The sequence below is a fragment of the Tupaia chinensis genome, unplaced genomic scaffold, assembly GCF_000334495.1.
Source record: "Tupaia chinensis unplaced genomic scaffold, TupChi_1.0 Scaffold138407_1, whole genome shotgun sequence".
NCBI classification, from domain to species: domain Eukaryota; kingdom Metazoa; phylum Chordata; class Mammalia; order Scandentia; family Tupaiidae; genus Tupaia; species Tupaia belangeri.
This window is the reverse complement of record NW_006198305.1, coordinates 4,745,524-4,757,143: the sequence shown is the minus strand read 5'-3', so window position 1 is coordinate 4,757,143 and position 11,620 is coordinate 4,745,524.

The following is an 11,620-nucleotide window of genomic DNA, read 5'->3' as shown; positions in this document are numbered from 1 at the left end:
GCGGGCGGGGCCGGGCGGGGCGGGAGTTGCTGGGGCGAGGCACAGCCGTTGCGGCTGGCTCTGGCGGTTAGGGGTTGAGGAGACGCGGAGCCTGGGGATGGGTGACTTTGACCGAGGCTGGGAGGGGTTAACTGGAGGAAATCTCCCGGAGACGGCTCATGCGCTGGGACCGGAGACGTGGCGCTCTCAATGAGTGCCGGGGAGGCGGGCGAAGAGCTGGGGACCGGGTCACGGGGTCTCAGTCAAAGTCGCCCTGATAGGTGTAGGTTTTTCAGTTTTCCTAGGTTTGTTTTGGGGTGGCTTCGGCTTTTGCCCCTTAGGGTTACTGGTGAGCTAGGTTCTTCCAGGCTGGGCTCAGTAGAGTCCGAGGCCGAGGACCCTTTCTCCAGGGGCAGGTTCAGTTCCCAGTTGGGTATTTCTCTGCAGGGCCAGCTCTCACGCTGCAAGCCGCTGCTTGCAGCCTGGCTGGGCCGCCTTCGCGTCCTTTCGCTCATTCACTCTTCCTCTCGCTGCTGTTAGGCCCCCGGAATTCAGAATTTAGAAAGCCGGTGGGCGGCACTCCTCTTTCCTACTAATTTGTAGTTTTAATAAGAGGAAGCACATTTGATTGCATTATACCTAGCGGTTGCTTCCCCCTTGTTTACCATCATCTTTTGTACGACATCTCAGTTTAAAAAAATTCTATTTTTATATGTTGTGTTGACCATCTCTGTGAGATGGCATTAGAAGGAAACAAATAATATTTTTAGATTTTTAATTGCAAATAAAATATTTGGGGTTTGTCCTAGGGCTTTTCAATTCCATTTTGCTGTGGGGAGACTCAGTGCTTCATCATTAAATGATAATTAGTATGTAAGAGGGTGTCGTAAGTGAACTAAATACAAGCTTTCTCAAAGAATACAACGGGTAATATTAATAAGCCCCCAATGCCAAAAATACATTGAGTGTTTTGACCTACTTTGCAACTATGTTGTAAAGCATATTGTGATTAATGGGTGGAAGGGAGTTCCTTAAAAAAGTAATAAAAATAAACTACTACTGAGCTTTTACAGGCTTATAATTAAGGACTGTAAATTCAAAGGTCCAAAATTTGGGTTGTGTCATTGGATCGGCTTTAACTCTCAAAGTTTCTAAATTACATTCAGATTTGTGAAATAAGATGATGGTCCTGTATATATGTTTTGATTCTAGGGACATGAAAAGTCATGGTTTTCCTAAGATGTTCCACTGACCATTCTAGATTCACAGCTATGGATTGGTGAATTAAACTATTATGATAATAGGAATGAGATTTACCAGTCCTTTTTGGAGTTTAGCAAGTATCCATTCATAAAATCAGATCACCTTTGTTATTTCTGTGACTGTCCTTAATCTTTAAAAAGGAAACAATATGTTTACTGTGTTTGATAATACAGATAGATTCATTCTACCATAGATTTGTTCTACCATAAATAGCTTTCTTGTCATCTTTTCATGTGTTCTTATTTTAAAAACAAGATGGGTCATACTGTACTGCATGTAATGTAGTCATGAGCATTCATGTCAATTGATAAAGCCCATCTGATAAAACCCACCAGGATTATGATAGCCTCATGAAGTTAGATTTATCTATTTTTAGCAGGATGGAATTTGGGTAAAATTTAAATGAAGGATTGCTTTGAAACACTCAAAGTGGGGCTCTGGTAAAAGGAGTTAATATCATGTCTGGCTTCAGTAGAAGAATTCTAATTCTTGTCAATGGTGAAGTTAAGATAAATGTAAAAGATTGTGTCAAGGTTCTTACCTGAAGCTCTGCTTCTGGCTTGGAGTGTCCTGGGTGGACATTCCACTGTCCATCCAAATAATGGAATACCATTCAGAAATAAAAAGGAGTGAACTATAAACATGTAACAATATCCTGGAACTCAGCATAATTATGCTGAGTGAAAGAAGCCAGTTGAGACATCAGCAGGCAGTACAGAGGTTAAGGTTATAGGTGCCCACATGGCCAACTGCCCAGTTTGAGTCCTAGACCCAGTGGCTTGAAAAATATACCAAGCTCATGACCCAAATCCTGAGAGGACAATGGAGAAGAAGAATTGCAGCATGGCCATCTTCCCTGGTAGGTGGTTTCTTACTTTCCCCATTTCCAAACATCCAAGTGTTCGCACCCTATAGCAAAAACAAAAAGCCAGCCTGCTCTCCACCCTCCAAGAATAGAGTACATACAGACCGTATGATTCCATTTACACAAAACTAGAAAATGCCTTGGGAATGCTTTCACTACAAAGAAATGACAAACATACAAGGTTAGGGATATGCCCGTTACTTTGTTGCACACTTTACAACATTACATTTTCTGCATAAATATTTACAGGCATTATGTGGCAACTTGAAAATAAATAGGTGAACTTAAGAAAAGTGCAAATTGATTTATAGTGACAGCAAATCTGTGATTACTTGGGGCTGTGGAGTATGAGCCAAGAAGAGGGAAGGAGAGATTACGAAAGGGTACCAGGAAACTTTTTTTGGAGTGATATGTTCATTGTCTGGTGATGATGGCTTTACAAGTGTATTTGTATTTTATAGCTTACCAGATTGCGTACCTTAAGTATTGCAGTTTAATTTATGTCAGCTACAAAACAATTCGAAAAAAGTTTTGGAGTGAGCTATGTGGCTCAGGTCCTAACAAGGATGAGCTGCTCCATTCTCAGTGATGGGATTTCAAACAGTTTTTGCCTATCTTACTTTATTTTTTAAGAGAGATTTTTGATCTAGGGCACGTGTGCTTGCCTGAGAGACAGAGACAGAGAGACAGGAAGCCAGAAGTCACCACCCCACCCCCAGGAGAATGACTATGCCACAATCCCGTCTCCATTCTCCTCTTGGGATCTTGGACATGTACGCACACGCACCCAGAGTGAGTTTAAGCAGCCAGGTCTGGGACTCAACCATGGTCAACTATGTGGGAGTCCAGCGACCTATTACACCATCTGCTGTTTCCACCTACCTGTAATTTTTTATTTTTTAAAAATAATTTCACTTTACTTGTTTATTTTAATTTGACCAGAAAGAGCAAGAGAGAGGGAAAGTGAGAAAGCAAGCCTCCAGGTCCAAAGACTCGGACCATGGTTGGCCATGTGGGAGAGTTTAGCACCTTAACCACCACGCCACCTTACTGGTCCCCAGATTTTAAAGAGCAAGGTTTTCAGTGTTCCATCTTTGATAACAAAAAAGAGTTTTTTGTTTGTTTGTTTTTGTTTTAACAAGTTTACAGGTTTGTATAACAAGTTATAATTTTTAGTGGCTATATATATATTGTCTGTCTCTATTGCAATTTAATATACTTTGTTGGCTAGATTATTTACAGGGTTTTTTTTCCCCTCCCATTAAATGCAAATTCTGTCATGAACATATTTGTAACTAAATCTTTGTGAATATCCATAACTACTTTCGGAGGATAGAATCCTGGTACTGTAATTACCTCTGAGCCATGTTCCACAATATGTGACTTGAACACTTGTAGCTTTAACTGTTTAAAAAAACTTGAGGAAATGCTACTGAAAGTCCTCCATTTTATAGACGAGAGTGAAGTATACCCTTTCATGAGCATGACTGAGCCCAGACTAGAACCCATACCTTCTACTGATCTTGACACTTGGTTACTCCTCTTTTTCTTTATACCGTGCAGTCAATTTGGGGGCTTAGTGACTAGTTTCCTAGGGCCACTGTAACAAAACACCACAGACTAGGTGGCCTAAACAACAGAATTTTATTTGTCACAGTTCCAGAAGCTGAAAGTCCAAGGTTGGGGTGGTAGCATGGCTGGGTTCAGGTAAGGGCCCTCTTCCTGTCTTCCTGCTATGTCCTCGGGTGACAGCAAGTGAACTCTCTGCTGTCTCTTTTTTTTAGAGAGATTTTTGCTATAGGATGTGTACGCTCACTGGAGAAACAGAGACAGAGAGACAGTGAGAAAGCACCTCCCCCAGGGGGATGGCCAAGCTGCAGTCCCTTCTCCATTCTCTTCTAAAGATTTTGGGCACGCAGGCACACATGCCCGGTGTGTTTTAAGCCTCCAGGTCCAGGACTCATACTGCAGTCAACTACTAGGGAGTTCAGCGACATAACTATTACGCCATACCACACTACCTGCTGACCCTGGAAAAAAACACCTTTTTTACTGTATATAGTATAAATATAGTACATAAGCAGTTACACAGTATATTGTGGCATTAAAATTTCATAGGCACGATTAGAAAAAATGTCTAAAAAGAGGGTGAATAGTGAAAGAGTAGTGAAAAAAAAAAAAAAGAAATTCGTTCTTAATCATGGCCTGGTGATTAAGATTTCTGGATCCTATATGGCTGACCACATGGTTTGAACCACAAATAGCAGTTTGAGAAACACGCTGGACGTATATGCGCATACCACAGATCCCAAAAGGAAAGAGAAATGGTGGAGGAGGGATTGAGCATGACCAAGGAGGAGTGCTTTCTCATTTTCTCTTTGTCTCTGATTAGCATGTGTGCCCTCTGGCAAAAACAGAACAAAACCCCTGTACTTCAAGTTAGGATCCTGTTTTTTGTTTATCAGAATCGAGTCATCTGATTATTCCTTCATCAGATTTTTATTAAATCTCAACTCTTTGCTTGAAATACAAGGTATTTGTCCTTAAAAAATCTCAAACGTGGGTGAAGACAAAAGGGATATACACTAATTTAAGGGAGTGTAGCTATATTAAGCTAACCCGAACATGGGGATTGTACTGAATCCTGCCAGTCACCTCCTCAATCTCCCTCAGAGGGACGGACTTAGTTTCAACATTGGGATTATTGCTAGAAGTCACCTCTTAGCCATCAGGCTCTTGGGGAGATTACTAAAGTAAACTTTCTCAGCCAAGGTCATATGTTCTTCCAGGGATAGATTACATCCAGTGACGGATCAGGTTGTAAATACAAAAAATTCGTACTACCCCGGCCTCGTGCACTTCATGGGCTTCACCAACAATTGGTGGAACACCAGCAACTCACTTCTCCCTCTACCCAGTCCCACTTTCTTCTCCTTTCACTGGCAATAGTTCCAAGAGCATTTCCTAATGTATGTCCTGCAGGCATGTGCTTCCCAGACAACCAATCTGTAATAGGGATGATGAGGTACGTAACAAAAGTATTTGAAATCATTGAGGTGGGAGAGACCATTTCTGGGGCCAGCAGATAGCATGGAGATTAGGGTGACTGGATCCCATATGACCAACTTTGAAGTTCGAGTTCCAGACCTAGGGCCTTGAACGTCATGCCAGGTGCGTGTGCATGAAATCCTTGAGGACCAGCGCTTGGCATGGTGTTTAGGGCACTGGACACTCCTACATGGCTGACCACGGTTTGAGTCCTGGACCTGGTGACTTGCTTTCTCACTTTCTCTCTCTCTCTCTCTCTCACTCTGGTCAAATTAAAATAAATGAATGAATAAATAAAATTAAATTTAAAAATTCTTAAAAAAAAAATCCTGAGAGGAGCATGGAGGAGAAGGTATTGTGACTTGACCATCCCCCTAGAAGGTGATTTCTCATTTTCCCTATCTCCCCCTGCAGTGTGCCACATGCACTATAGCAAAAACAAAATCACTAGTAAGTAAATAAAAGAGAGTTGTTTTCGTTTAGGGTAGTAGAGCACTTCAGTTACAATATGTTTAGATGAAGTTTTAGAGGATTAGTTGCTATGTTGTTATGAAGAGGATGGTGGGGGAGTTGGATAGAGAGGAATTTCCAGACTTGAGGGCCAGCAAAAGTGAAGGGACATAGGAGAGCTTAATGTATCTGGATTATTCAGAGCTTTAGTATGTAACTAGTGATAAAGTCCACAGGATTTGGTGAGGAATTGAAGAAAAGGGAATTGTCAAGAATGACTCCTAGGTTTCTCAGTTTCCAGTTGGCAGATGGTGGTGCCATTCACTAGAATGGAAACTACTGGGAAGGGTAAGTTTACAAACCGAGATTGGTTTTACATACACTGATTTTCAGGAGTGTAAAATATCTGGATGAAGATAGGCAGATGGATAAATGGGTATAGGCCCTAAAGCAAAGATTTCCTCTTGATTTCCTTGCTGTGACTTCTTATTCCTCAATCATTTGATGCTCTATAGTCACAGCCAGGGCCCTCACTCTCCCAATAGATGGAATTCATTTCCTTGCTTTTCTGAGTTAATTCCTGCTTGTTTTAAATATTAGCCCAATTTTATTTATTTATTTATTAAGAGAGGTTTTTGCTATAGGGTACGCATACTTGCCAGAGAGACAGACAGTCAGAAAGTGAGAAATGACCCCCCGGAGGGATGACCACACTGAAATCCCTTCTCCTTCATTCTCCTCTCAGCATATTGGGCACACACGCATGTGCACCCCATGTGTGTGTTAAGCCGCCAGGTCCAAGACTCGAACAGCCGTCAACTATATGGGAGTCCAGCGACTTAACCATTATGCCATCCGATGGTCCTCATTTTAATACTTTAAGTAAAACGTCATTTTTTCCCATTATCATGCCCAACCACTAGATAAGTCATTTCCTCATTTCCATATTTTCATAGCACCACAAACTTTCAGGGTCTTTGTCAAAACCATAATTTCACATTTATTCATGCAATTATTTTCTCTCTCCTTCTGACTGTAATTTTCATGAGAACAGAAACTGTGCCTGTTTTTGCTCACTGTTGTACTATACCTTACCTAGCATAATACCTACCATATGGTAGATACTCAGAATATAGATAATTATAGATAGATAGATATTTAATTTTTGCTATAGGATGCATGCATTTGCTAGAGAGAGAGAGAGAGAGGGAGGGAGAGAGAGAGAAAGTAAAAAAATCACTCCCTGGGGGGTAAAAGGTAGCACAAAGCAATCCCTTCTCCTTTATTCTCTTCTCAGGATTCCTGGGCATGCATGTACACACTGTTGGCATGTGTTTTTCAAGGCGCCAGGTCTGGCACTCAAACTAAGCAGTCTGACATGCAAAGATCTAGTTGTCTTGTCATACCACCTGTGGACCCAGTACTCAAACAAATTTAAGATAATAGTGTACATTAATGTTTATGTGAGTAAGAAAACTAATAGCTATTTACATGTGGTACAAACAAAGCTACGTTCTCTAATTGAAGGCATCAGTATTTTGTGGAGGAAAGACTCTGAGATACTCCCGCCTCCAACCACATTTCCTAGTATTTATACCCCTTGTAATTCCACCCCCCCCCCTTGAATATGGGAGGTACCTGGGCTTGCATCTAGTCGATGAAATAGGATGAAAGGTGATGAGCTGTCACTTCTATGATTATGTTACAGAAGGTTGTGCTTCCATCTTGCTAGTAGGCTATTTCCTCTTTCCTTTGCTATCTTTGGTGAGGAAGCTTCCATTAGGAGAAGTCCATGTGACAGGCTGGTAGCCTCTTACCAGGCCCTCAGTCTGATGACCCAGAAAGAGCTTGTCCTGCCAGAACCTCATGAGTTCAAGATCTCTCCCTGATTAGGCATTAAATGAGACCCCAGTCTTGACTGGTACTTTTCTGAGACTCCCAAAAGCAGAGGAGCCAGCTAAACTGTGCCCATTTTCCTGATCCACAAAAACCATGAGACAGTAAATATACATTGTTTTAAGCTACTATGTTTGTTGTAATAGTGTTACACAGTGATTAGTCATTGATTTTTTTTTTAAGAGATTTTTGCCTCTCCCCTTGGCGTGTGCTTGCCAGTGAGAGAGAGAGGCTGACAGAGACAGTGAGAGGGAAAGTGAGAAATCACCCTCCGGGGGGATAGCCATAAGATAATCCCTTTCCCATCATTCTCCTGTTATCTTGGGCATGCATATCTATGTGCCCGGCATGATTTTCTTTCTTCTTCTTCTTTTTTTTAATAGACCACAGATTAGTTTATTTTTAACACCCATGATGCCATGAATTCACAGGGAATAGGTTCCAGTAGCTCAGGCTTCTTTCCATTTGTTCTCACATGTGGGAGGCTGCACACCAGCGAACATTGCTGGTTTCTCAGAAAGCAAACAATTACACAATGCCAAAGGCCACAATTGGTTCCCTTCAAAAAACCTGACCTTCGAAACCATACTCTGATTGGCCACTAGAATCCCTCAGATTTGCATATCCGGCACCTCATGATTGGTCCAAAAGCAACCAATCATAACCCACCTTTTACAACTAATCATAACCCACCTTTTACAACCAGTCAGGGTCCACCAGCATGTATATAACCACGATGCCTGGCCCACAATCACCAGACGACCAGGAAGACGACACAGATGACCATGAAGACTACACAGATGACCAGGGAGAAGACCCTGAAGACCCCGAAGAGTTGTAATGCCGTCATCTCCAGATGACCTGGAAGACCCTGAAGAGTTGTGATACCACGTCGTCTTCAGACGACCCTGAAGAGCTGTGTCACCGCGTCGTCTTTGGACGACCCTGAAGAGTTGTGACACCGCGTCGTCTTCGGACGACCCTGAAGAGTTGTAACACTGTGCTATCTCCGGACGACCCTGAGGGGCTGTGGCACTGTGTTGTCTCCGTGCTGCTCGCAATAGATGATGTGATGCGTCATCTCCGTGCTGTACCGTGCTGCCCACAATAAACGGACGGCCCTGAAGACACCGTGTCGTGTCCGTGCTGTAACACTATGCCGCTTGTCCCAGCTCTCACTCCTTCCCTCAGGAAACCTGTTCGACTGTCCCCTCCCAGGTCAGGACACTCACAAAGTGTGCTGCTCTGGGTGGAGCAGGATGGCACTTTAGTTGAACCCAGGTACCTTTCTCTTTGGCTTCTTTCTTTTTCTGGTCATTTTCCTTCACATGTTTTAGGAAGCGATCTCTGCTCTTAGAATGTTTAATATGCTCAATACGCACATCGATTCTCTTGGCAAGAATCTTGCCCTTGTTTGTTCACAACAATGCCAACAGCATGCTGGGTAACATTGTAGACTCTTCCAGTTTTGCCATGGTAACATTTGTGGGGCATTCCTTTTTGAATAGTACGCATTCCCTTAATGTCTACAACAGCACCTTCCCTGTAGATTCACATATATGTTGCCAAAGGAACAACTCCGTATTTTCTAAAAGGCCTAGAGAAGGTATATTGGGTGCCTCTCCTATTTCCCTTTGTGTTAGTCATTTTGCTTAATTACTGGAAGATGGCGGTTCCGGCCAAAAGGACCTCGGCATGACTTTCAAGCCATGGGTTCTGAGACTTAAACCATGGTTGGCCAGGTGGGAGTACAGTGATGTAATCACTAAGCCATCTGCTGACACATGATTTTGGTATTTTGGCAGCTGGTTGTGGGGTGCTACTACAACAAATATCTAAAAATGTGTGAGCAACTTTGAGACCAAGGAATGGTCAGGGGCTAGAAGAATTTTGAGGCGCACAATAAATTCAAATTTTCCTGAACAAAATGTCTGTAGGAATACAGACTTTCAAGACATTCCCAAGCTCAAAAGGAAATGGGGAGCATGTTTGTGGAAACTGAAGGAAGGGAGATTTTTGTTATGCAATAGTAGAAAACAGTCAAATGTCTCCTGCAATTCTGTGGAAAGTATAACATTTAAGTGGCGAACTTGGATATATAGTGATTGATATTTTCAGTCAATGTGTGGAAGGTGCCGTTGAATTTCTGCTCAATCTTTACAGTAAGAAGTGAGAGATTACCATGCTGGGGAGGTACGTGTGGCAGGGAACTGGGGGAGGCTTCTGGCTAAATGGTCAGCTGGGAGCTGAGGCGCTCGATTCAACCCCAAAGTAACTGATCCTGCCACATAAGTGAGCTCCTTCCTCAGCTCAAACTTCTGAAGAGACCCCACCCCTGGCAAACCCCTTGGCTATAGTCCTGACAGGGACCTTAACCTGGTGGACTCAGTTATAAGGATGCTAGATTCTTGGTTCACAGAAACTGTGAGGTAATATGTTTTAATAGACCTAATATACCCATACTTTTGTTACATAGAAATATTAAAAAAACCCATACAATACAGGGCCAGCTGGCAGTACAGTGGCTAAGGTGGATGGTCCCATATGGCTGACTGCACAGTTGGAGTCTCAGACCTGACAGTTTGAACAACATGCATGTGTGCCCAAAATCCTGAGAGGAGAATGGGATTGTGGTGTGGTCATCCCCCATGGTGGGGGTGGTGTGCTTTCTCACTTTTCTTCTCTCTCTCTCTCTCTCTCTTTCTAGTGAGTGTACATGACCTACAGCAAATAGGGAGTAGACCAAACCCAAAAAAAAAAAAAAAAAAAAAAAAAAAGTAAAAAGAAAAAGAAAAGCACAATATCACATAAAATGGTTGATACTCAGTGTTCACAAAGTTGTAGGGGAGCAGATATTCTCATTCAGTACTGGTGAGAGTAAATTGGTACGTAACTTTTCTGAAGGCAATTTGGAAGTGTAGATTAAAAAAAAAAGTCAAGTGCCAAAAGGTATATATATCTTGATCCAGCAAAGTCCATTACTAATCAATTACCCAAAAGAAATTCTTGGAAAAATACACAAAAGCAAAATCACATAGTCATTACATTATATTTTGTGATCTAAAAATAAAAATAAGAAAAAAACCTAAAAGGAAGATTGTCTGAATATACTGTGGAGACCAGGGCCAGGGGCTCCCAGCGCATAGTCAGGTCTGGAGAGGCAGGTGGTGTAGCTGTGCAGCACGTGTGCCCTCAGTTGGAGGGGTGGCCCTGGGAGGTGGGGCTGTGTTCACCTTATCTAGTCCTCACTTTGTCTTGTACTGGATTCATGAGGTTTAGAAGGGTTGATACATTACATGGAAAAGAAGAAATAAAAATCATGTTGGGGCCAGCAAATGGCATAGAAGTTACGTCACTGGACTCGCATGTGGCCAACCAGTTTGAGTCCTGAACGCAGTGGCTTGAAAATCACACTGCATATGTGCGCATGTGTGCCCAAGATCCCAGGAGGAGAATGGAGAAGGAATTGTGGCATGGCTATCCCCCCCTGGGGGGTGATTTCTCACTTTCTCTCTCACTGTCTCTTGTTGTTCTCTCTCTAGTGAGTGCACATGCCATAACGCAAAAACTTCTTTTTTTTTAAAAGACTTATTTTATTTAACTTTATTTGTTTGTTTATTTATTTTAATTTCTGTCTTTCTGGCGAGCACACTCGCCCTATAGCAAAAACAAACAAACAAACAAACAAAATAAAAAAACCTCTTCAGAAAAAAGAACACCAATCCTGTTAGATTATGCCCAATCCTTATAGCCTCATTTAATCATTTTTATTTATTTTTTTAAAGAGATTTTTGCTACATGGCACATGTGCTTGCTGGAGAGATGGAGAGACAGAAAGTAAGGAATAATTCATTCCCCAGAGGGGATGGCCATGCTGCAATTCCTTCTCCATTCTTCTCTCAGAATTTTGGGAACACATGTACACTCACCTGGTGTGACTTTCAAATTGCCAGGTCTGGGACTAGAATTGCAGTTGGCCACGTGGGAGTCCAGCGCCTTAACAACTACCCTACCTGCTAGTCCCTCTCATTTAATCTTTTTAAAAAACTTTTCTTTTCTTTTTTCTAAAATTATTTAATTTTAATTTGACCAGAGAGGGACAGAGAGAGAGAGAGAGGA